The sequence below is a fragment of the Trichomycterus rosablanca genome, chromosome 3 (genome assembly GCF_030014385.1).
Source record: "Trichomycterus rosablanca isolate fTriRos1 chromosome 3, fTriRos1.hap1, whole genome shotgun sequence".
Lineage (NCBI taxonomy): Eukaryota > Metazoa > Chordata > Actinopteri > Siluriformes > Trichomycteridae > Trichomycterus > Trichomycterus rosablanca.
The window spans coordinates 4647887-4669792 of record NC_085990.1 but is presented as its reverse complement, the minus strand read 5'-3'; positions in this window follow the sequence as shown (position 1 = coordinate 4669792).

Below are 21906 nucleotides of genomic sequence, written 5' to 3'. Positions count from 1 at the left end.
GTAGGCAAGATACAGTTGTCTTGGTACTTCTCACCAGGGCGCCGCAACACATGCTGGACACCATCTGAGCCAAACAAGTTTATCTTGGTCTCGTCAGACCACAGGGCATTCCAGTAATCCATGTTCTTGGACTGCTTGTCTTCAGCAAACTGTTTGCGGGCTTTCTTGTGCGTCAGCTTCCTTCTGGGATGACGACCATGCAGACCGAGTTGATGCAGTATGTTGCGTATGGTCTGAGCACTGACAGGCTGACCTCCCACGTCTTCAACCTCTGCAGCAATGCTGGCAGCACTCATGTGTCTATTTTTTAAAGCCAACCTCTGGATATGACGCCGAACACGTGGACTCAACTTCTCTGGTCGACCCTGGCGAAGCCTGTTCCGAGTGGAACCTGTCCTGGAAAACCGCTGTATGACCTTGGCCACCATGCTGTAGCTCAGTTTCAGGGTGTTAGCAATCTTCTTATAGCCCAGGCCATCTTTGTGGAGAGCAACAATTCTATTTCTCACATCCTCAGAGAGTTCTTTGCCATGAGGTGCCATGTTGAATATCCAGTGGCCAGTATGAGAGAATTGTACCCAAAACACCAAATTTAACAGCCCTGCTCCCCATTTACACCTGGGACCTTGACACATGACACCAGGGAGGAACAACGACACATTTGGGCACAATTTGGACATGTTCACTGTGGGGTGTACTCACTTATGTTGCCAGCTATTTAGACATTAATGGCTGTGTGTTGAGTTTTTTTTTAGAAGACAGTAAATCTACACTGCTATACAAGCTGTACACTGACTACTCTAAGTTATATCCAAGTTTTATGTCTATAGTGTTGTCCCATGAAAAGATATAATGAAATATTTGCAGAAATGTGAGGGGTGTACTCACTTTTGTGATACACTGTATGTACATATTAGCAAAGTTCAATCACTCTTTTTCTGCCGTTCTTTAAGCAGTGGGGTTCTTTTTGGTCTTTGCACACAATGCCCTATCTTGTTGAGTGTGTGGTATATGGTACAAAATAAATCCATCACTGCAGACCTCTCTAGCTCAGTCTGAAGTTCTCCGGATGTTGTAGGTGGTTTCTTTGTCACATTTCTAACCATTTTTTGTAAGATTCTCTCATCAATTTATCTCTTTCCACCACATCCTGAAGGGTTCCTGGCTGTCCAATGAGTAGCACACTTCCTGATAACATTTTGAACTACTGAAGCCGGGATTCCAAGGTCGTTGGAGATAATCTTGTACCCTTTAGACTGCGTTTGATTGGTGATAGTAGCATTACTTGTCTTTACACAAGGAACACGGAATAAAAGTGGTCTTTTTATGCATCAAAGTCACCATTCATAGGCTAATTAAAGTAATGTGAGCACTGACAGGGTGGAGACGGTTGAGTGAAATATCAGGTTAGTCCGATTTTGTACTTTATTTCCGTGTCCTGGTAAATCAAACCAGATTTACTAAACACTTTATTTTACTAAATACTTTTTCCCAGCACTGTACTCAGTCTTTTTACCTGTGTCAACTGATTCTACATACACCGATCATTAAAACCACCTCCTTGTTTCTACACTCACTGTCCATTTTATCAGCTTCACTTACCATATAGAAGCACTTTGTAGTTCTACAATTACTGACTGTAGTCCATCTGTTTCTCTGCATGCTTTGTTAGCCCCCTTTCATGCTGTCCTTCAATGGTCTGGACTCTCCAAGGACCACCACAGAGCAGGTATTATTTAGGTGGTGGATCATTCTCAGCACTGCAGTGACACTGACATGGTGGTGGTGTGTTAAGTGTGTTAATGCTGATGGAGTTTTTAAACACCTCACTGTCCCTGCTGGACTGAGAATAGTCCACCAACCAAAAACATCCAGCCAACAGCGCCCCGTGGGCAGCGTCCTGTGACCACTGATGAAGGTCTAGAAGATGACCAACTCAAACAGCAGCAATAGATGAGCGATCGTCTCTGACTTTACATCTACAAGGTGGACCAACTAAGTAGAAGTGTCTAATAGAGTGGACAGTGAGTGGACACGGTATTTAAAAACTCCAGCAGCGCTGCTGTCTGATCCACTCATACCAGCACAACACACACTAACACACCACCACCATGTCAGTGTCACTGCAGTGCTGAGAATGATCCACCACCTAAATAATACCTGCTCTGTGGTGGTCCTGTGGGGGTCCTGACCATTGAAGAACAGGGTGAAAGCAGGTTAAAAAAGTATGCAGAGAAACAGATGGACTACAGTCAGTAATTGTAGAACTACAAAGTACTTCTATATGGTAAGTGGAGCTGATAAAATGGACAGTGAATGTAGATGGCTGAGCGGCGTATCGAATGTAATGTGTGATATCCATCACATTTAAAAAGTCAGCTTTAGTAATTCTGATTTCTTTTACCTCTTAAACTGCTTGTGAATAAAAGTCATTTTCATGTGACGTTTTACAAATTATACTTGTCATGTTTGCTGTGATGTGGTTTAATTATTCAGAACAATTAAGCTTGATTTGGGTTGCAGCGCCCTGACGTGAACGTTCCAGCCAACAATTCATTTCAAACTGTTCCTGTGATTAAAGCTTCTTCTGAGTGAGCTTTTATGCAGCTTTTATGCAACCGAGTGCCTGTGTTTAGTCACTGGAGCGGCCTAACGCTAATATTAAATTTATGGTGTACTCCAGCTTAAAATTATTAAATATAAATACGCTTCGTTGGCCTGCTGATGGTGGACGGATCTACATCTGCAGTGACTCTGCAGGCTGTGAGAAGATGCATAACGGACTTCATTATGCTGCATATAGCAGCGAATCAAAACTGGTGATCAAAATGTCACATAGCCGCAATTTCACCTCCACAGGTTTCTGATGATGAATAATGTGCTTTTTTAAGGTCGTGGTTAAAATTGTTCAGTAAAAATTTAAGCAAATCTCAGATTCGGCTGGGCTGGGCTGGACGGCTACATGAACAACGATTGGCTGTTGTTCACAGGGTGGGATGAGGGATGAGTCGGACCAGGGTTCCTCATAACTGGTGCAATTACGACCTCTGTTGGCTGATTGATGGCGTCTGCGCAAAGGTCGAGGAATAATGCTGATCAGGGTGTGGCTCTCCGTGCACAAGGCAGGTGAAAATATGCAGTCGGTACAGCACACGTGTCGGAGGGGGCGTGTGTCAGTTGTGAAGCTCCTCAGTCAGCAGTGGAGGGTTGTATCGATAAAAATGAAGCGTAATGCAATTAGGGTGATTGGATATGACTAGATTAGGGGAGAAAATTGGGGGGGGGGGGGGGGATTAAAGAATTTAAGATTAAAATTTAATTTAACTGGATTGCTGGTAATCAACACTTTTGAATCACAAACCTTTAGTCTGTTTATGTTGCCACCAATAGCAAAACTGTTTTGCTGAGCTGAGATTTCATCCATCCTTCGTATTCCAACACATGAGATTTTATACTGTCCAACATTACAAACAAACAAAAAAAGTCGCGTCCCTCCTCGGTCAGCAGCAGTGGAGGAAGCAAAAATATGTTTAGGTAATCAGATACGACTAGATTGAAACGCAAAAAAATGAACATGTATTTTTATTATGAGCTTTGATGAGAGCCACAAAAGCCACAGAGCCACAGTTTTTAAATACCATGTCCACTCACTGTCCACTCTATTAAACACTTCTACCTAGTTGGTCCACCTTGTAGAAGTAAAGTCAGAGACATCTTCTAGATCTTCATCAGTGGTCACAGGATGCTGCCCACGGGGCGCTGTTGGCTGGATATTTTTGGTTGGTGGACTATTCTCAGTCCAGCAGTGACAGTGAGGTGTTTAAAAAAAACTTCAACACCACCACCATGTCAGCGTCACTGCAGTGCTGAGAATGATCCACCATCCAAATAATACCTGCTCTGTAGTGGTCCTGACCATTGAAGAACAGCATGAAAGGGGGCTAACAAGGCATGTAGAGAAACAGATGGACAACAGTCAGTAATTGTAGAACTACAAAGTGCTTCTATATGGTAAGTGGAGCTGATAAAATGGACAGTGAGTGTAGAAACAAGGAGGTGGTTTTAATGTTATGGCTGATCAGTGTATAAACACAATTATCTGTACAACTACATGTAAAAAATAATGAGATCAGACTGTGTGCAGTTAGTTCATCTATAAAGGATCTTCAAAAAGTTCAATTTAATATTTTGGTTGGAAGCGGTGAGCGTGTAGTAGGAGGAGTCGCAATCGGTCGTGTCTGAGAGACGCTTATAGTCCTGATGTAGTGCCATCTGATTTCCACCTTTTTGGGCACTCAAAGAAGCTTTAAGGGGAAGAAGATTTTCATGTGACGATGATGTGAAAGCAGAGTTGCATCAGTGGCTATGAGCTCAAAACTACAAAAGTGCTTGCTGACAACCTTTAAGTCAAGCTAGATCTTACTGATTTGTTCAGTGAAAAAGCATGAACAATTCACTGTCTCTTTAAAAACTGGGACAAACCTCACAAACTAGCAAAGTAAAGTATAAAATATCTGCAATGCATATATAAAGCATGTCAGAGAACTCAAAGACCTCCCGTCCTCGATATTCAGTCTGCCTGCCCTCTTTCAGACACAATTTTCAGACACAATTTTCATTCCCAATTTCTATTAACCTGAGAGCGAGAGGACCTGAGGAAGGGAAACAATATAAGTCTCATATGATGTAGCAGGATGGCAGAAATAAATGTACATGCATAATATTAGAACGTACACCGATCAGCCATAACATTAAAACCACCTCCTTGTTTCTACACTCACTGTCCATTTTATCAGCTCCACTTACCATATAGAAGCACTTTGTAGTTCTACAATTACTGACTGTAGTCCATCTGTTTCTCTAAATATCTTTTTAGTCTGCTTTCACCCTGTTCTTCAATGGTCAGGACCCCCACAGGACCACCACAGAGCAGGTATTATTTAGGTGGTGGATCATTCTCAGCACTGCAGTGACACTGACATGGTGGTGGTGTGTTAGTGTGTGTTGTGCTGGTATGAGTGGATCAGACACAGCAGCGCTGATGGAGTGTTTAAACACCTCACTGTCACTGCTGGACTGAGAATAGTCCACCAACCAAAATATCCAGCCAACAGCGCCCCTTAAGTAGCGTCCTGTGACCACTGATGAAGGTCTAGAAGATGACTCTGACTTTACTTCTACAAGGTGGACCAACTAGGTAGAAGTGTTTAATAGAGTGGACAGTGAGTGGACACAGTATTTAAAAACTCCAGCAGCGCTGCTGTGTCTGATCCACTCATACCAGCACAACACACACTAACACACCACCATCATGTCAGTGTCACTGCAGTGCTCAGAATGATCCACCATCTAAATAATACCTGCTCTATGGTGGTCCTGACCATTGAAGAACAGCCTGAAAGGGGGCTAACAAAGCATGCAGAGAAACAGATGGACTACAGTCAGTAATTGTAGAACTACAAAGTGCTTCTATGTGGTAAGTGGAGCTGATAAAATGGACAGTGAGTGTAGAAACAAGGAGGTGGTTTTAAAGACCTAACAGCCTATTCTGACGGCTTCTCCTTATCACCACAGCTTGCTCTACAAAAGACTTTAATCACGCAGGAGTCAGGAGGTAAAAAGGTTAAAGGTGAACTCCTCTTTTCTCTCCGTCCATGACCACCATTACTAAAAAAATCTAGACAGAGTTATGCAGGCCTTTTTACCATTACCATAAATAACTCATTGTGTCAGTCAGGAAGGGGCACATCATTAACGTTCAGCCGACACTCTCCCGCTAACTCTGACGAACGACTCGCCCGGTCACCAGACGGCCTCAGAGTCTGTAATCGCTCAAGTCCAGTTTCTAACCGGTCAGGAAATCCATTACTTATTTCAGGCACCATGTAAATGAATCTGCACACCAGAGATGGAGCGCATGAATGAACTGTGATGGTTCGACACGTCTTTGATGCTACAGCAAAGCCTGAGGGCTGAGATGAGTTCAAGCTGAGCTTTAAAAATGTGCACCGCAGGACTTCCCACCCTGTTCAACACTTTGCTATGCTTTCTGGCACAGCCAGTAGGACGGGTAGAGAAAAGAACAGCAGGGTTGGTGGTGGCTTACTACTAGCAGTGTGCTTGCTAATACACAGATCAGCCATAACAATAAAACCACCTCCATGTTCCTATCTGCTCCACTTACCATGGTAGTTCTACAATTACTGATTGTAGTCCATCTATTTCTCTACATACCTTTTTAGCCTGCTTTCACCCTGTTCTTCAATGGTCAGGACCCCCACAGGACAACCACAGAGCAGGTATTATTTAGGTGGTGGATCATTCTCAGCACTGCAGTGACACTGACATGGTGGTGGTGTGTTAGTGTGTGTTGTGCTGGTATGAGTGGATCAGACACAGCAGTGCTGACGGCGTTTTTAAATACCGTGTCCACTCACTGTCCACTCTATTAGACACTCCTACCTGGTTGGTCCACCTTGTAGATGTAAAGTCAGAGACGATCGCTCATCTATTGCTGCTGTTTGAGTTCGTCATCTTCAAGACCTTCATCAGTGGTCACAGGACGCTGCCCACGGGTTGCTGTCGGCTGGATATTTTTGGTTGGTGGACTATTCTCAGTCCAGCAGGGACAGTGAGGTGTTAAAAACTGAGAGAACTGAGAATGACCCACCACCTAAATAATACCTGCTCTGTGGTGGTCCTGTGGGGGTCCTGACCATTGAAGAACAGCATGAAAGGGGGCTAACAAAGCATGCAGAGAAAAAGATGGACTACAGTCAGTAATTGTAGAACTACAAAGTGCTTCTATGTGGTAAGTGGAGCTGATAAAATGGACAGTGAGTTTAGAAACAAGGAGGTGGTTTTAATGTAATGAATGATCTGTGTATAAACACTGATCTGTAACTACAACCGACTCAGTACAATTAGACTTCAAGGTACTTTAAAACATCGGGTCTGTCTGAAAACCAAGTGATCTGTCCAAACAGATGCATTTTATGTCGTCCTACACTCCCGAGAAGAGGGCGTGTCTAAGTTCTTAGATCCCTTAAAATGCTCCTACTGAGGTGCCTTAATTCTGAGTGCTAATCTGACTGAATAATGAGGGAGCGTCCGGTGCTTCCTCAGCGCTGAAGTCAACCCCAGCATTCAGTGCGGCACAACTCTTCTCACAAGAAATGACAAATATGCCGGATGAATATAAAGCGGAGCAACCAACTGAGTTTTTTCAAATGTGAATAATACTCATTGATGTTTAATCTGTATAACGGTGCACAAGTGTACACAGAGGGAGACGTTAGCTGGCGTGCTAGCGGGTTGTGCCGCCTCAGCCCATAGGTTTGAATTGCCTGAGGCTAACTGTGTTAGCTTAGTAAGTCAAAACTGTGGTGACGTAGTTCAATGTCTTATTAGAATCCTCTCTACTAAGGCAGCTGATCAGGTAGACAGCAGGCAGCAAGGCAGCTCATTCATTTCATGTGCACTAATCCAGAGAGGTGGTACAGTAAATTAAAACATGAATTGATGTGACACAGGAAATAACTCTGCACTGTTTCTGAGCTGATCGATACTCAAATTTAGATGGCAGATCCAGTCCTGCAGCACAGTAAAAAACACTGGAGAATATTTATAGCCCAAGTTGTGATGAGGAAATCACCAGGGGTAATTTAGAGTAGCAGCTATGTTTTAGCAGGATTAAAAGTGCTAAAGGCCTGGTGGGTACTAAAGCTAACAGCTAACAACTCGCTCTCGCATATTTCTACTCTGCTTTGGCACAGACTGGAACAGTGGCTGAGAAGCACATACACTATATTGCCCAAAGTATTCGCTCATCTGCCTTCACACGCATATGAACCTGAGTGACTCCCACTCTTAATCCACAGGGTTTAATATGATGTCGGACACCCTTTGCAGCTATAACAGTTTCAACTCTTCTGGGAAGGCTTTCCACAAGGTTTAGGAGTGTGTTTATGGGAATTTTAGACCATTCTTCCAGAAGCGCATTTGTGAGGTCAGACACTGATGTTGGATGAGAAGGCCTGGCTCACAGTCTCCGCTCTAATTCATCCCAAAGGTGTTCTATCAGGTTGAGGTAAGGACTCTGTGCAGGCCAGTCTTTATGGACCTAGCTTTGTGCACGTTCATGTTGGAACAGGAAGGGGCCATCCCCAAACTGTTCCCACAAAGTTGGGAGCATGAAATTGTCCAAAATCTCTTGGTGTGCTGAAGCATTAAGAGTTCCTTTCACTGGAACTAAGGGGCCGAGCCCGAATCCTGAAAAACAACCCCACACCATAATCCCCCCTCCACCACACTTTACACTCGGCACAATGCAGTCAGACGAGTACCGTTCTCCTGGCGACCTCCAAACCCAGACTCGTCCATCGGATCGCCAGACAGAGAAGCGTGATTCGTCACTCCAGAGAACACGTATCTACTGCTCTAGAGTCCAGTGGCGGCGTGCTTTACACCACTGCATCCGACGCTTTGCATTGCGCTTGGTGATGTAAGGCTTGGATGCAGCTGCTCGGCCATGGAAACCCGTTCCATGAAGCTCTACACACTGTTCCTGAGCTAATCTGAAGGCCACATGAAGTTTGGAGGTCTGTAGTGATTGGCTCTGCAGAAAGTTGGCGACCTCTGCACACTATGTGCCTCAGCATCCGCTGACCCCGCTCTGTCATTTTACGTGGCTAACACTTCGTGGCTGATTTGCTGTCTTTCCCAATCGCTTCCACTTTGTTAAAACAGTGCTGACAGTCGACTGTGGAATATTTAGTAGTGAGAAAATTTCACGACTGGACTTGTTGCACAGGTGGCATCACGGTACCACGCTGGAATTCACTGAGCTCCTGAGAGCGACTGATTCTTTCACTAATGTTTGTAGAAGCGGTCTGCATGCCGAGGTGCTTGGTTTCATACACATGTGGCCATGGAAGTGATTGGAACACCTGAATTCAATGATTTGGATGGGTGAGTGAATACTTTTGGCAATTTAGTCTATATAAGCATACGGATAAAGAAAAAAACAGAAAAGGCAAAAAAGGAAAAGAGAAAATAAGAAAAAGAAGGATTGATCTGATTCCTCCCACTCTTCCTTGTGAGTCGAGGCTGGTCAATAGTAGCTCGTGTAACACAGCTTTGGTCCTGTGTGGGTAAATAAATGAAATTTGGTCCTGGTGTGATCAATAGCGCCGTGTAGGTGCAGGCAAGGTTTGCACCGTTTCATTTCCGTCGGCCTGCTGAGGGAGGGCGTATCCGCCTCTCTCGCTCAGACGTAATGGATGGTCGAACCTCTGGGCTTCACAACAGTTTTGACAAACTGCAGGACCGGGGATTCAGATTACACAAGGTACATAATTATTATCGATTAAGTGCAGCACATCATTTTTAGATTACAGAAATGAAAAGCAGAGGAGACGTGCTGCTGTGTGCAGTGCGCTCGATAACGTTGAATTAGAACGCGGCCCGGCGCTTTTGCGTCGAAGCTTCGGAACGATCGGTGCGGCGAAACATCGAAAAACGATGATGGCACAGCGACAACACGTGACAGTATCCAATTACCCTGATTGCATTACACTTCCCCTCTACCGATACAACCCTCCTCTGCTGACTGAGGAGCTTCACAACTGACACACGCCCCCTCCGACACGTGCGCAGTACCAAATGCATCTTTTCACCTGCACGAGGCGAGTTCATATGCAAATCAGCCTTGTGCATGGAGAGCCACACCCTGATCAGCATTATTCCCCGACTCTGCACAGGCACCATCAATCAGCCAGTTATGAGGAACCCTGGTCCGGCTAGTCTCCCCCTGAACAACAGCCAATCGTTGTTCATGTGGCCACCCAGCCCAGCCGGATGGCAGAGCTGAGATTCGATACAATGTATTCGAATTTCCAGCTCTGGTGTGCTAGCATTACACACATCATTTAATGATATTTATTTACTTATTAGGATTTTGGGCGGCACGGTGGCTTAGTGGGTAGCACTGTCGCCTCACAACAAGAAGGTCCTGCGTTCAATCCCCAGGTGGGGCGGTCCGGGTCCTTTCTGTGCGGAGTTTGCATGTTCTCCCCGTGTCCGCGTGGGTTTCCTCCGGGTACTCCGGTTTCCTCCCACAGTCCAAAAACATGCCACCAGGTTAATTGGAAACACTGAATTGTCCAATAGATACCTAGCCGCTAGTGCATTGTAGTGCCGGTCCCAAGCCCGGATAAATTAGGGAGGGTTGTGTCAGGAAGGGCATCCGGCGTAAAAATTGTGCCAAATCAATGAGCGATCATGAGGATGACTCGCTGTGGCGACCCCTGAAAAAGGGAAAAAGCCGAAAGAAGAAGAAGAAGAAGATTTATTTATTAGGATTTTAACCTCATGTTTTAGAGGCTACACAAGATTCATCAGTTCAAGTTTTTAATGTGAAACAGTCATGGGCAATTTTGTATCTCCAATGAATCTGACTGCCTATCTTTGGACTGTGGGAGGAAACCGGAGCTCCCGGCGGAAACCCATACAGACACAGGGAGAAAATCTACACACAGAAAGGACCCAGACCGCTCCACCTGGGAATCGAACCCAGGACCTTCTTGCTGTGAAACGACAGTGCTACCCATTGACAATAAACTGCTCTTTAAGAAAAATAAAACTTATTTGTTGATTATGATTACAATGTTGGCTACCACATTTGAACAATCAACGATAATACTGGTGACATTTCAGATAATTACATCCAAACTTGTATGATCTATAGACACTGTCTGTTTATTTATTTAATTATTTATTTTTTACTATTTTATTTAAGCATTTACTGAAGCCAAGTAGTCTATCACTGCTGGGGACCCCACTCTTATCCGAGGAGGGCGTCCACTGACCCCTTCTTTTTCCCCCTTCTTTCGGTGGATTTGTGCGTACGGCCAGTCTCACGCACTGATCTCCACCCTCCTTCACTTCTGTACAGAAGCGTCAGGCGACTAACCAGGGTCCTTACGCAGCATAGAAGTCCACACTTACTTTTTAAGTCCAGTCTTTTCCCCACCAAGTCTGCTGCAAGTACTGCCAGTTGTGCCCACTAGGGGGCGCCCAGTCGACCGGTAGCAGAGCTGAGATTGAAACTAGTCAAAAAGGGCCACAGACTGATACCATACCCATAGCTAACAATAAGCATAAATCATAAGGTAACAGTTTGGGGGCCTCTTTTCTGTTCCAGCATGATGGTGCCCCTGCGCATCTGTATCTATTTACATGGTTTGCTTAGTTTCACATCCTCCCTCTAAACGGTTGGGCTTTGTTTTCTCTAACTTTATGACAAGTTCCACCCACTGTACGTATTGTTAATATCGATGGTTCTACAGGGACATAATTAAATGTAACACAAGTCTGGGTAGAGCGCAAGCATTTGCTCTTACTGCTCTCATTTTAAGGCAAGAAAAATCTGACTACAGCAGACATGTAAAACTTGAGGTTCGTAGGTACAATTATATCCGCTTGCCAGTATATACGATGCACACTTTTGATACTACAAGTCCCAGAATGCATTGCAACAGCAAGCTGCCCCTTTCACCCACACTATTTCACATTCACCCAAGGTCAGGAATCAATTACGCTCATGTAACCTACCTACACACATTTTACTGTTGCACTTTATCCAATAGCCTGTTAAATAAATGTTGACCCTATCTGACCCTCGACACAGTCCTGGTTTTTCATTTTGGCTGTCTCTGTGATTAGGTTTGACACATCTGGACTACAGCACCTAGTCACGCACTTCGTCTTGTGTCCTGCAACTTACTTTAGCCCTGGCGCCGCGGTGGCACAGCTTCCAGTCTTCAACCAGACACAATATGGGTCTTGTGAGGACAGACAGCTCCTGAAATACACACAAAAAACAAAACAAAGTTACTTTATAGCAGATGTGCTGTGTCCCTCACCCTGACTTTCATTCATCATTCTTCAGCACAGAACTGCCAGTCTAACAGAGGACGTCACAGGGACCGGCCGGCGGGCATCACAAGAACAAAGCATGGGAGACTCGCCGGTCAGAATCAGGAAGAAGAAAAGCAAGTGACGGTAGAAAGAAAGAGAGAAATGAAGAAGAGGAGACGGTCAGAGACGTCGCTCGAGAGCCAGATGTGTGTGCACACGTGTGTGATTGACAGATGTGCTATGGCTGCCAAACCCCATCTGGGACTGGTTGACATGCCAGAGCTGATGAAACAGCCAGTGAAAGACAGAGAGGACTGTGAGGAGAGGAGAGAAGAATAAATGTAGGAACATATTCTACAGTGCAGTTAGGAGGATGGAGGACGTGTTCGAGTGAGGAGGAAGAGAGAGTACAATAAAAAAGCTTAATAAAAACAAACTGTCCAGCACAATGTCCTGTTCTGTTCCAGAGCTGGTGATCTATTTCTGTTCCCTGGATGTTTTATTGTGTCTAAATAAGCGAAATGACAAAACACTTTGGTCCTATTACCTGCACAAGCTACACTATCTCTATCTATCTCTATCTATCTATCCATCTATCTCTATCTATCTCTATCTATCTATCCATCTATCCATCTATCTCTATCTATCTCTATCTATCTATCCATCGATCCATCGATCCATCTATCCATCTATCTCTATCTATCTGTCTTTTAATGCCGTGTTTACTCTTATGAGTTATATTCACGGCAGAGATGGGGACTCGAGTCTGCGACACACACAGCGACTTCAGACTCGACTCGGACTCGTTTCAAATGACTCGACTTGTGACTCGCATAAAATGACTTGTGTACAACCAAAGTCAGCATTAGTTACGTGTGACATATAATATATATATATATATATGATCCGACATCATTCTGATCGTGTCATTTTCTGTTGTCTAATAATGCTCCGACTGTCTTAACCCGCAACGTACGCAATGGCTAAATGTTCAAGCCAGCTTCCAGTATAGTGATGAAGCATTGCTCCCTACTTAAAATGGTGGAATACCCTACGTAGTGCACTTCACAGTAACAGATAATGTGAATGGAACGCTCCTACAGAATTGGCGTTAATGATTGTAAGAACCGCTTTCTGAACCAATCAGACCTTCTGATTGTAATTGTTAGTAAGAAATGCTGTTATTTGTACTGATTTCGTTTGCAGCGTCACACAGATGACGTGTCAATGAAACGCTTGATTGGCTTTCTAACGAGTTTGTGTTTTACTTCACAACCGGCAAAAGTTTGGAGGTTTTTAATGAACTCGGCGTTGCCATGGGTCGGCTGGGCGCCATCTAGCGGGCATAGTTGGCAGTGACTGCAGTGAGGGATGACCGGAATATGTGAACGGGGTCTTCAAACGCTGTATAAGGACCCTGATTAGCAGATAGAGAGGCGCCTGTGAAGAGTGCATGGGTAAAAAAGGGAAAATGGGAGAACATGCATAATATATACTGTATGTATATTGTGAACAGTAACAGTATTTAGGATCTCTAGTCAGCTTGTACTGAACGTTTAGTACCAGAATCACCAGAAGACAGGATTCGTGAGTACATGACTAAGCAGGTTGTGTCAGAAATTAACTAAATGAAGCCCAAAAAAACAAAGCAGTGTAACAGAAGTACATTTATGGTTTTTGTGTCACTGACAGATCCGCTCTGGAGCAGTTAGCACAATTTGGAAAAGGTTAGGAGAGGAATTAGGGCTCAGTGAGATTTTTATTGAAGGCTCGCTTTACGGCTCGTCATTAAAACTCACGCGCAGCTGCCTCTGATTACAGGCCTGAAAATCCAATAAGCTTCACCACGTGAGCACCGTGCGCTAAAATAAACCCGGCTGAAAAATAAAGAAACGGGTATTTTCTCTCACAATGGCTCTGCTGGAATTGAGCGTGTGCTCCCAGGTTGAGGGAACGTTTAGCTTGTGGTTAAGACCGGCAGTTGCTTTATAAAGCGAAGCGTTTGAGTGAAGCGAGGAGCAGCAGTCAGCAGTGATTACCGGACTATAATCCCAGTCGGGGTGCACCTTTTCTTGGTCATTTTAGCTAAATCCCGTGATAGGATTTAAGGATCACCAGGAGGTGAAACAGGGCCTATCAGCTTTCTCACCCGGCGGGTTTAAAGGGAAAAGAAAAACTCAAAGTCGTTCGGTTTGGTCTTTGTTGGCTTTTGACCCATCAGATGGTTCTGATTTGCGTGCGAGAGCAGTTTAGTTTGTGGCGTCTTGGTGTTGGGGGACATTTATCATTCTGTAGAGGAAACACGTCCCCGTTTCCATCATCCACTCAGTACAGAGAAAGCAGTGCTGTCCTATCCTGTTTAGAAGCATATGGCCCAGCGTCATCTGTGTTTAAGTGATTGTACATGTTAAATCAGCAACTATGAATCATTTCTCAGATTTCATGAGGCCTCAGCGGTTACGTGTTCAGTTCACGTGTTCATGTTGTTCTTTTCCTTGACCACATACACACTTCCAGCTGCAGTTCCAAGGCAGGTGAAGATGCTGTAATAGTATCTACATACTACAACTACTTTAAAAGTATCTAGGACTACTACCAGGATCCTCTATAACTACCTTATACTGTATATATGCAATGCATTGTGTATTCTGACACCTTCCTATCAGAACCAGCATTAACTTCTTCAGCAGTTTGAGCTACAGTAGCTCGTCTGTTGGATCAGACCACTTTATCTATCTGCCTGCCTGTCTGTCTATCTATCTGTCTGTATGTATCCATAGTTCTATCTGTCTGTCTCTCTGTCTATCTGCCTGTCTGTCTGTCAATATCTATCTGTATTGTATTCATGCACTACTGCAGTTTTGGAGATGCTCTGACCCAGTTGTCTAGCCATCACAATTTGGCCCTTCCTGCTTCTAACATCAACTTTTAGGATAAAATGTTCACTTGCTGCCTAATATATCCCCCCCCCACTAACAGGTGCCGTGATGAAGAGATAATCAGTGTTATTCACTTCACCTGTCAGTGGTCATAATGTTATGCCTCGTCAGTGTATGTGTGGACTAGCAGATTTTGTCATGTTTTCAGAAACCTCAAAATACACGTTTTCATTCTTCATTCAGTCTTCATTCAGAATTATGGCCACAGAAAATGTTCAATTCTCTCTGACCGGTCAGTCTGGATTGGTGATTTATTTCCAGACATCTGTAAAGTACATCTGTAACGTCATCACAGTTCTGAATGAGTGACCTGAACACCATGTACACATGTTTTAATGTAACCATAACAGAGATCAGTGAGGGATTTAAGCCGGGCTAATATTCACACTTTGGCACTGCTGAACAACAAGAGAAATAAATCACATATAGATTTTTTATTTTAGTAGGATATAATCTGTTTTAGAGAGCACAAACTTCCAGCAGAATGAAAGACGGCAAAGTAAGAACCAGAAAATCCTGACAGATGATCCGTCCACACCACCCGAAATCTGGCAGTGAAGAAGAACGGGTTTATTTATTCTTATTCTAAAAGAGATCGTCCACAGACAACAAGAGCAACAAAAGTGATTTGCCTATTTAACTGTCATATTTTTACATCAGTGAAAAAGTTAAATATTATTTCCATGGTTGGACTGTAGAGCCACGTTTTCTAAATATTATATTCGAAAAGTAATAATGAAAAAGGAACAGCGGCTTGTTGTTGTGCTACAATATTCATTAGTGTAATTTATTGCTTTAATCACACAGCAGATAGAAGCTCCAGTGTTCGGCTGTGTAATTACTGTAGTAACAATAACAGAGGAAGATTACGCAATTTCAACTGAACCAGTGTAATAACAGCAGTGTGTGTTATCTAAATACATCAGCATTTTATTTCCCGTCTATTTCCCGTATTTTGTCGTCTGTGAGCAAAACATTCAACATGAAGCTTTTATACAATTCTGTCTGTCTGTCTACATGTATATCTATCTGTCTGTCTCTATTGTATATTGTCTGTCCATCTATATTTAACTGTCTATCTATTTGTATCTATATGTACATCTGTCTATATCTATTTGTCTGTCCATCTATATCTGTCTGTCTGTCTGCCTGCCTGTCTGTATCTATCTATCTGTCTGTCTGTATATATTGTATATGTGTCTGTCCATCTATATTTAACTGTCTATCTATTTGTCTGTTTGTATCTATATGTACATCTGTCTATATCTATTTGTGTCTGTCCATCTATATCTGTCTGTCTGTCTGCCTGCCTGTCTGTATCAATCTATCTGTCTGTCTGTCCATCTGTCTGTATCAATCTATCTGTCTGTTTGTACCTATATTTATATCTGTCTATGTGTGTCTGTCCGTCTATATTTAACTGTCTGTCTGTCTATCTATTTATTTATCTGTCTGTCTGCCTGTCTGTATCAATCTATCTGTCTGTCTGTCCCTCTGTCTATATCAATAAGCCTGTCTGTCTATGTCTATCTGTCTGTTTGCATCTATTTGTACATCTGTCTATATCTATGTGTCTGTCTGTCTATATTTAACTGTCTGTCTATCTATTTGTGTGTCTGTCCGTCTATCTGCCTGTGTCTATATCTGTCTGTCTGCCAGTCTGTCTGCCTGTCAGTCTGTCTATCTATCTGCCTGTCTATATCAATAAGCCTGTCTGTCTGTCTGTCTGTCTGTATCTGTCTGTCTGTATCTGTCTGTCTGTCTGTCCGTCCGTCTGTCCGTCCATATCTATCAATCTGTCTGTCTATATCTGTCTGTTTGTATCTAACTGTCTGTTTATGTCTATCTATCTGTCTGTCTGTCTGTCTATATCTTTCAATCTGTCTGTCTATACCTGTCTGTTTGTATCTGTCTGTTTATGTCTGTCTGTCTGTCTATATCTACCAGTCTGTCTGTATATATCAATATGCCTGTTTATCTGTATCTATCTTACTATCTGTCTGTCTATATCTATCTGTCTTTATCTATCTATATGTCTGTCTGTCTGTCTATTTTTATATGTCTGTCTATATATGTTTGTCTGTCTCTCTGTTTTCAAAAACATCTCAACATTAAAGCCCACGCCCCACCCATTATTCTGTAATACTGGGACACTTTATTATTATTATTATTATTAACTGTAATAACAGGAACAGTGTTGTGGGTTAAACTGCAGCATGAACAGCGTTACTTACTTCTTACACGTTCCGTAGTCAGCACAGCGGCTCAGAGGCACGCGTACCACGCAGCTCGAAAACGCCACGAACAGGGCATGATGGTCCTTATCCAGCTCCAGTCCCAGAATCCTCCGGTCCTCCCCACGCACATTGCACCTGGTGGCGAGTAAGAAAGCAACATGTTTACCCAAAGAAACAAATATTCAAGAACTTTGACTGAGACGTATGTTTAAAAGTATGTGGCCACCTGACCATGAACTTGTTGGACATCTCGTTACATGGGCATTATTTTGGACTTGCCAAACTGAAGCCCAATCAACCTCCCTGCACCTACGCTTTTGGAAAGTCTTTCCCCAAGATTTTGGAGTTTCTTTCCACTCAGTCAAAAGAGCAACTGTGGGTTTATGCACTGACATAATAAAGTTTTCAGTGGGGTTGTGGTCAGTAATCTGTGCAGGACACTGGACTTTGTCCACATCCAATTGATCAAATCATGGTTTTATCTGTGCACAGGGATGTATTAATGCTAGGACAGGAAAGGGCCTTGCCCAAACTGCATCTGTTAGCACTGTGGCTGAAAAACCTGAGCTTAACACTTCTGGCCAAATCCCCAGATACGCTGCTCCACCCCTCCACCCACACACACACACACACACACACACACACACACACTACCATCTAAGTGACACTGCTGTGTTACAAACGGTCCACCGCCCAAATAACATCCAGGGGTAACTAAGGAAAATCTATAGCGGTTCCTTTCTATATGAATTAGGCAACAGTAGAAGTATACAGTTACAGTCAGTAGTTGTATACAGACATATTTTTATTCTTGAAATCTTTATATGAAGGTTATTTTATTTTAATAACCTCTTAAACATGAGCAATGATGGGTCAGATGCCACAGAAACGCATAATGCAAGTCAATAAGGCAACCTGGCTGGCTGGCCACCCACCCACCCGCTTATTTACTGAAATATTCAGACCAAGGGGCAATTCAGGGCAGCCAAATACAATGTCAGGGAAAATAATAGTACCCAGAGATCATGGTAGTAGAGAGAACTGGTATTTTGTACACTTGTACACTACAAACATTGCAGTAATACATAATGAATTATATCTTGTGCTGACATTATATGTTGTATTGTTCCTGAAAAAGATAAATACCACTGCAGTAGAGGGCAAATCGGCAGCTTCGACTGCAACCTGCTATTTGTTTAATAAAGAGGACAGAAAGGTTGTTCTAACCTCCTACACAGAGAGCACGGCTCAATACACTCATAACTACGGACTGCCGTGTGTGTGTGTGAGTGTGTGTGGTATCACTACACCAACAACTGACATTACAGTTTTATTAATTAGACGTCTAACATCAGGAAAAAAATCAACAGTGTCTCTGTGAATCCGGTGCTGCTTGCACAACCCCTGATCTGATCAAGAAAAGACAGATCACCACACGCCCCCTGCAACATCTGGGCCACTTGTTATCACCTGCCAGTGCTGTGTTTCCACACAGAGCTGTATTGTGTAATTTTATTTATTTATTAATTATTTATTAGGATTTTAACGTCATGTTTTACACACTTTGGTTACATTCATGACAGGAACGGTAGTTACTCGTTATACAAGATTCATCAGTTCATCAATCCAAAGTGAGGTACCCGGACCAAACCCAGAGACCCAGCCTGACCTTCCTTCCCACAAACACGGCCAACTGTGTTTGTGTGGGTGCCCAACAAGGTCGGCCGCTCTGCTAAGATTCAAACTTACAAGTCTAAGTAGGTTGCTGGACCACCACAGTCTCTAATACTATGCAGGTGAGGTAGAAGACCACAAAATGTGAACCCTATGGTTCAGGCCCATCGGAAAGGGGATCCAGGGTAAAAACTGTGTCAAATCTGGTATGCACACCAGATCCTCTGTGGTGACCACTAAATGGTGCAGTGGTACCTCAGCAGTTAAGGTGCTGGACTAGTAGTCAAATACCAAAAACGAACCGTAAAATGAGCCGTTTCCTGTGAAATATGCAATTTGCTGTGAAATTCTAAATTTTAGGTTTGTGTTTAGTGAATTAAAGTTTGTAATTTGCGTAGCGTATGAAACGTAAGGCACAATACAAGTCAGTCCTTGCAATCATACGGCAATAAAGTTAGTGTAACAGACTTTTCTGTGGTGTGCTGACCATGTTTGAGGTGTGTGTTTACGTACTGAGTGCATTTTGTCCTTTTGTGGATTGCATAATCAATGGAAAAGTGTGCTTCTCTACACACGTGATCATCTCTGTGCTGCGCCTTAAAAGAACAAGCCAGTAAAGTATTCTGCTCCTGATAGTTTGTCTATGTACAGTTTATTCCTTTCTTTATAAACTCAGCAAACTCGCTGAGTACACCGCTGATGCTCCGTTACACCAGCAATCGTTTAGTCAAAATGTCCAAGATGTCAAAGTGTAAAGCAGCAAAAAACACGACTCGGGTAACTAAGTTTGGAAAACTGTTAACCAATTCTGTGGACGCGGGTTGGGGGGGAAGGTGGCAAAACACGGACAAGTATTTTCGTATTTGGGACAGAACATGAAGCCTCGCACCGTCACTGAATGTTCTAGGTTTACATTCAACTACAGTATTAATGTAGCTGTGCTGTGTGTTGTAGCTTCCTTTTATTCTATCATTCGATCTATGAGTGTAATTTAATGACTGACATGAAATGTGGCTCTTTTCTTTAAAGATCCATAAAATTAAGCACATTTCGTGAATTTAGTATTGCCCTATTTATGGTATATAGCACCAACACATGGAGAAAACTACTCAGCTGTTTTAGTGAAGTCCTGAATAAATCCTCCCAGACGATGCTGGTGTATTAAACATCTATCCAGCCACAGAACATCCAAACACAAGCACTCAGCCTCCCCAGAGTAGAAATCCTGCTTCACAGGCTGCCTTGTTTATTATAGGACGAAGTGTGTTGTCTTAATGAAATAGCTCAGTGTGTACCGATGAGACTGAGGGAGCCTGTGCATATATTACAGACAGTAAACTGAGAAATACCACCGATACCATCGTGCCATCTCTGTTTGGGTTTAGAAAAGCTGTGGCCCAGTGAGACAAACAGAATTAATCAGGATTCTGGACTTCCTCTGTGCAGACGTTCCTCAGCCCTCAGAGGAGAGAGTGAGATACTGCTGAGAGAGTGAGAGAGAGAATTACAGCGCCCGTGAGAAACGTGTGTGCAATGGTTTTGGCACATGGGTGTTTTTCAGCACTGTCATTATTGGAGTGGGCTACAGAGCTGTCAGAAATAAAAAAGTACAATAAAATAAACTAAATATGTGAACGCTAACCATGTTGTGAAGAAGCTGTGGTCCAGAAAGACAAATTGTATCATTCAGTGGTGGAGCTGACCAAGTTTAAATAATACGACTATATACAGCTGCACTACAACAAATAGGGCTGTAATCAAGATCACTTTGGTCATATTTAAGACAAGATCAATATAAGTTTGAGTCAGGTCATATATATATATATATATATATATATACGTATATACACTGTATACACCAATCAGCCATAACATTAAAACCGCCTTATTGTTTTACTGTCCATTTTATCAGCTCCACTTACCATATAAAAGCACTTTGTAGTTCTACAATTACTGTCTGTAGTCCATACTTTGTTAGCCCCCTTTCATGCTGTTCTTCAATGGTCAGGACCCCCACAGGACCACTACAGAGCAGGTATTATTTGGGTGGTGGATCATTCTCAGCACTGCAGTGACACTGACATAGTGGTGGTGTGTTCGTGTGTGTTGTGCTGGTATGAGTGGATCAGACACAGCAATGCTGCTGGAGTTTTTAAACACCTCACTGTCACTGCTGGACTAAGAATAGTCCACCAACCAAAAACATCCAGCCAACAGCGCCCCGTGGGCAGCATCCTGTGACCGCTGATGAAGGTCTCAAAGATGACCGACTCAAACAGCAGCAATAGATGAGCGATCGTCTCTGACTTTACATCTACAGGGTGGACCAACTAGGTAGGAGTGTCTAATAGAGTGGACAGTGAGTGGACACGGTATTTAAAAACTCCAGCAGCGCTGCTGTGTCTGATCCACTCATACCAGCACAACACACACTAACACACCACCACCATGTCAGTGTCACTGCAGTGCTGAGAATGATCCACCACCCAAATAATACCTGCTCTGTGGTGGTCCTGTGGGGAACAGGGTGACAGCATGGACTACAGTCAGTAATTGTAAAACTACAAAGTGCTGATAAAATGGACAGTGAGTGTAGAAACAAGGTGGTAATTGTATATATGTTATGGCTGATCAGTGTATATACGATGAAATATCAAAATAAAAGTAAAGTAGATTGGCTAATGTCCAACTGGGATTGGCCGAAACAGCCTAGCTATTGGGAGACGCACTTCTAAGTGCGCTCTCAGTGACTGTCCCAAGCCCGGATATTAATAAGAGGGTTATTAATTGCTTGTGTTGAATTCGGTCACCATTGTAAGTCACTCAGGATAAAAGCGTCAGCTAAATGCCACAGTTTTTCCCTAATTTTTCCTCGTAATCTAGTCATATTCAATAACCTGATTGCATTTTTTCTTCCTCTACTGCTGCTGACCACCAATCCTTAACGAGGCAGGCTGTAATTAACACACTGAATGAGCTGGGTTCATATGGAGATCCGTATTGCGCATGCACTGATCTCAATTATCCCTCGTCTCTGTGCAGGTGCTGTCGATCAGCCAGCAGAAGCTGTAACTGCAGCAGTCATGACACACAGGGGCCAATCATCGTTCTGGGCGGAGTCTGGTGTGCTAGTGTGT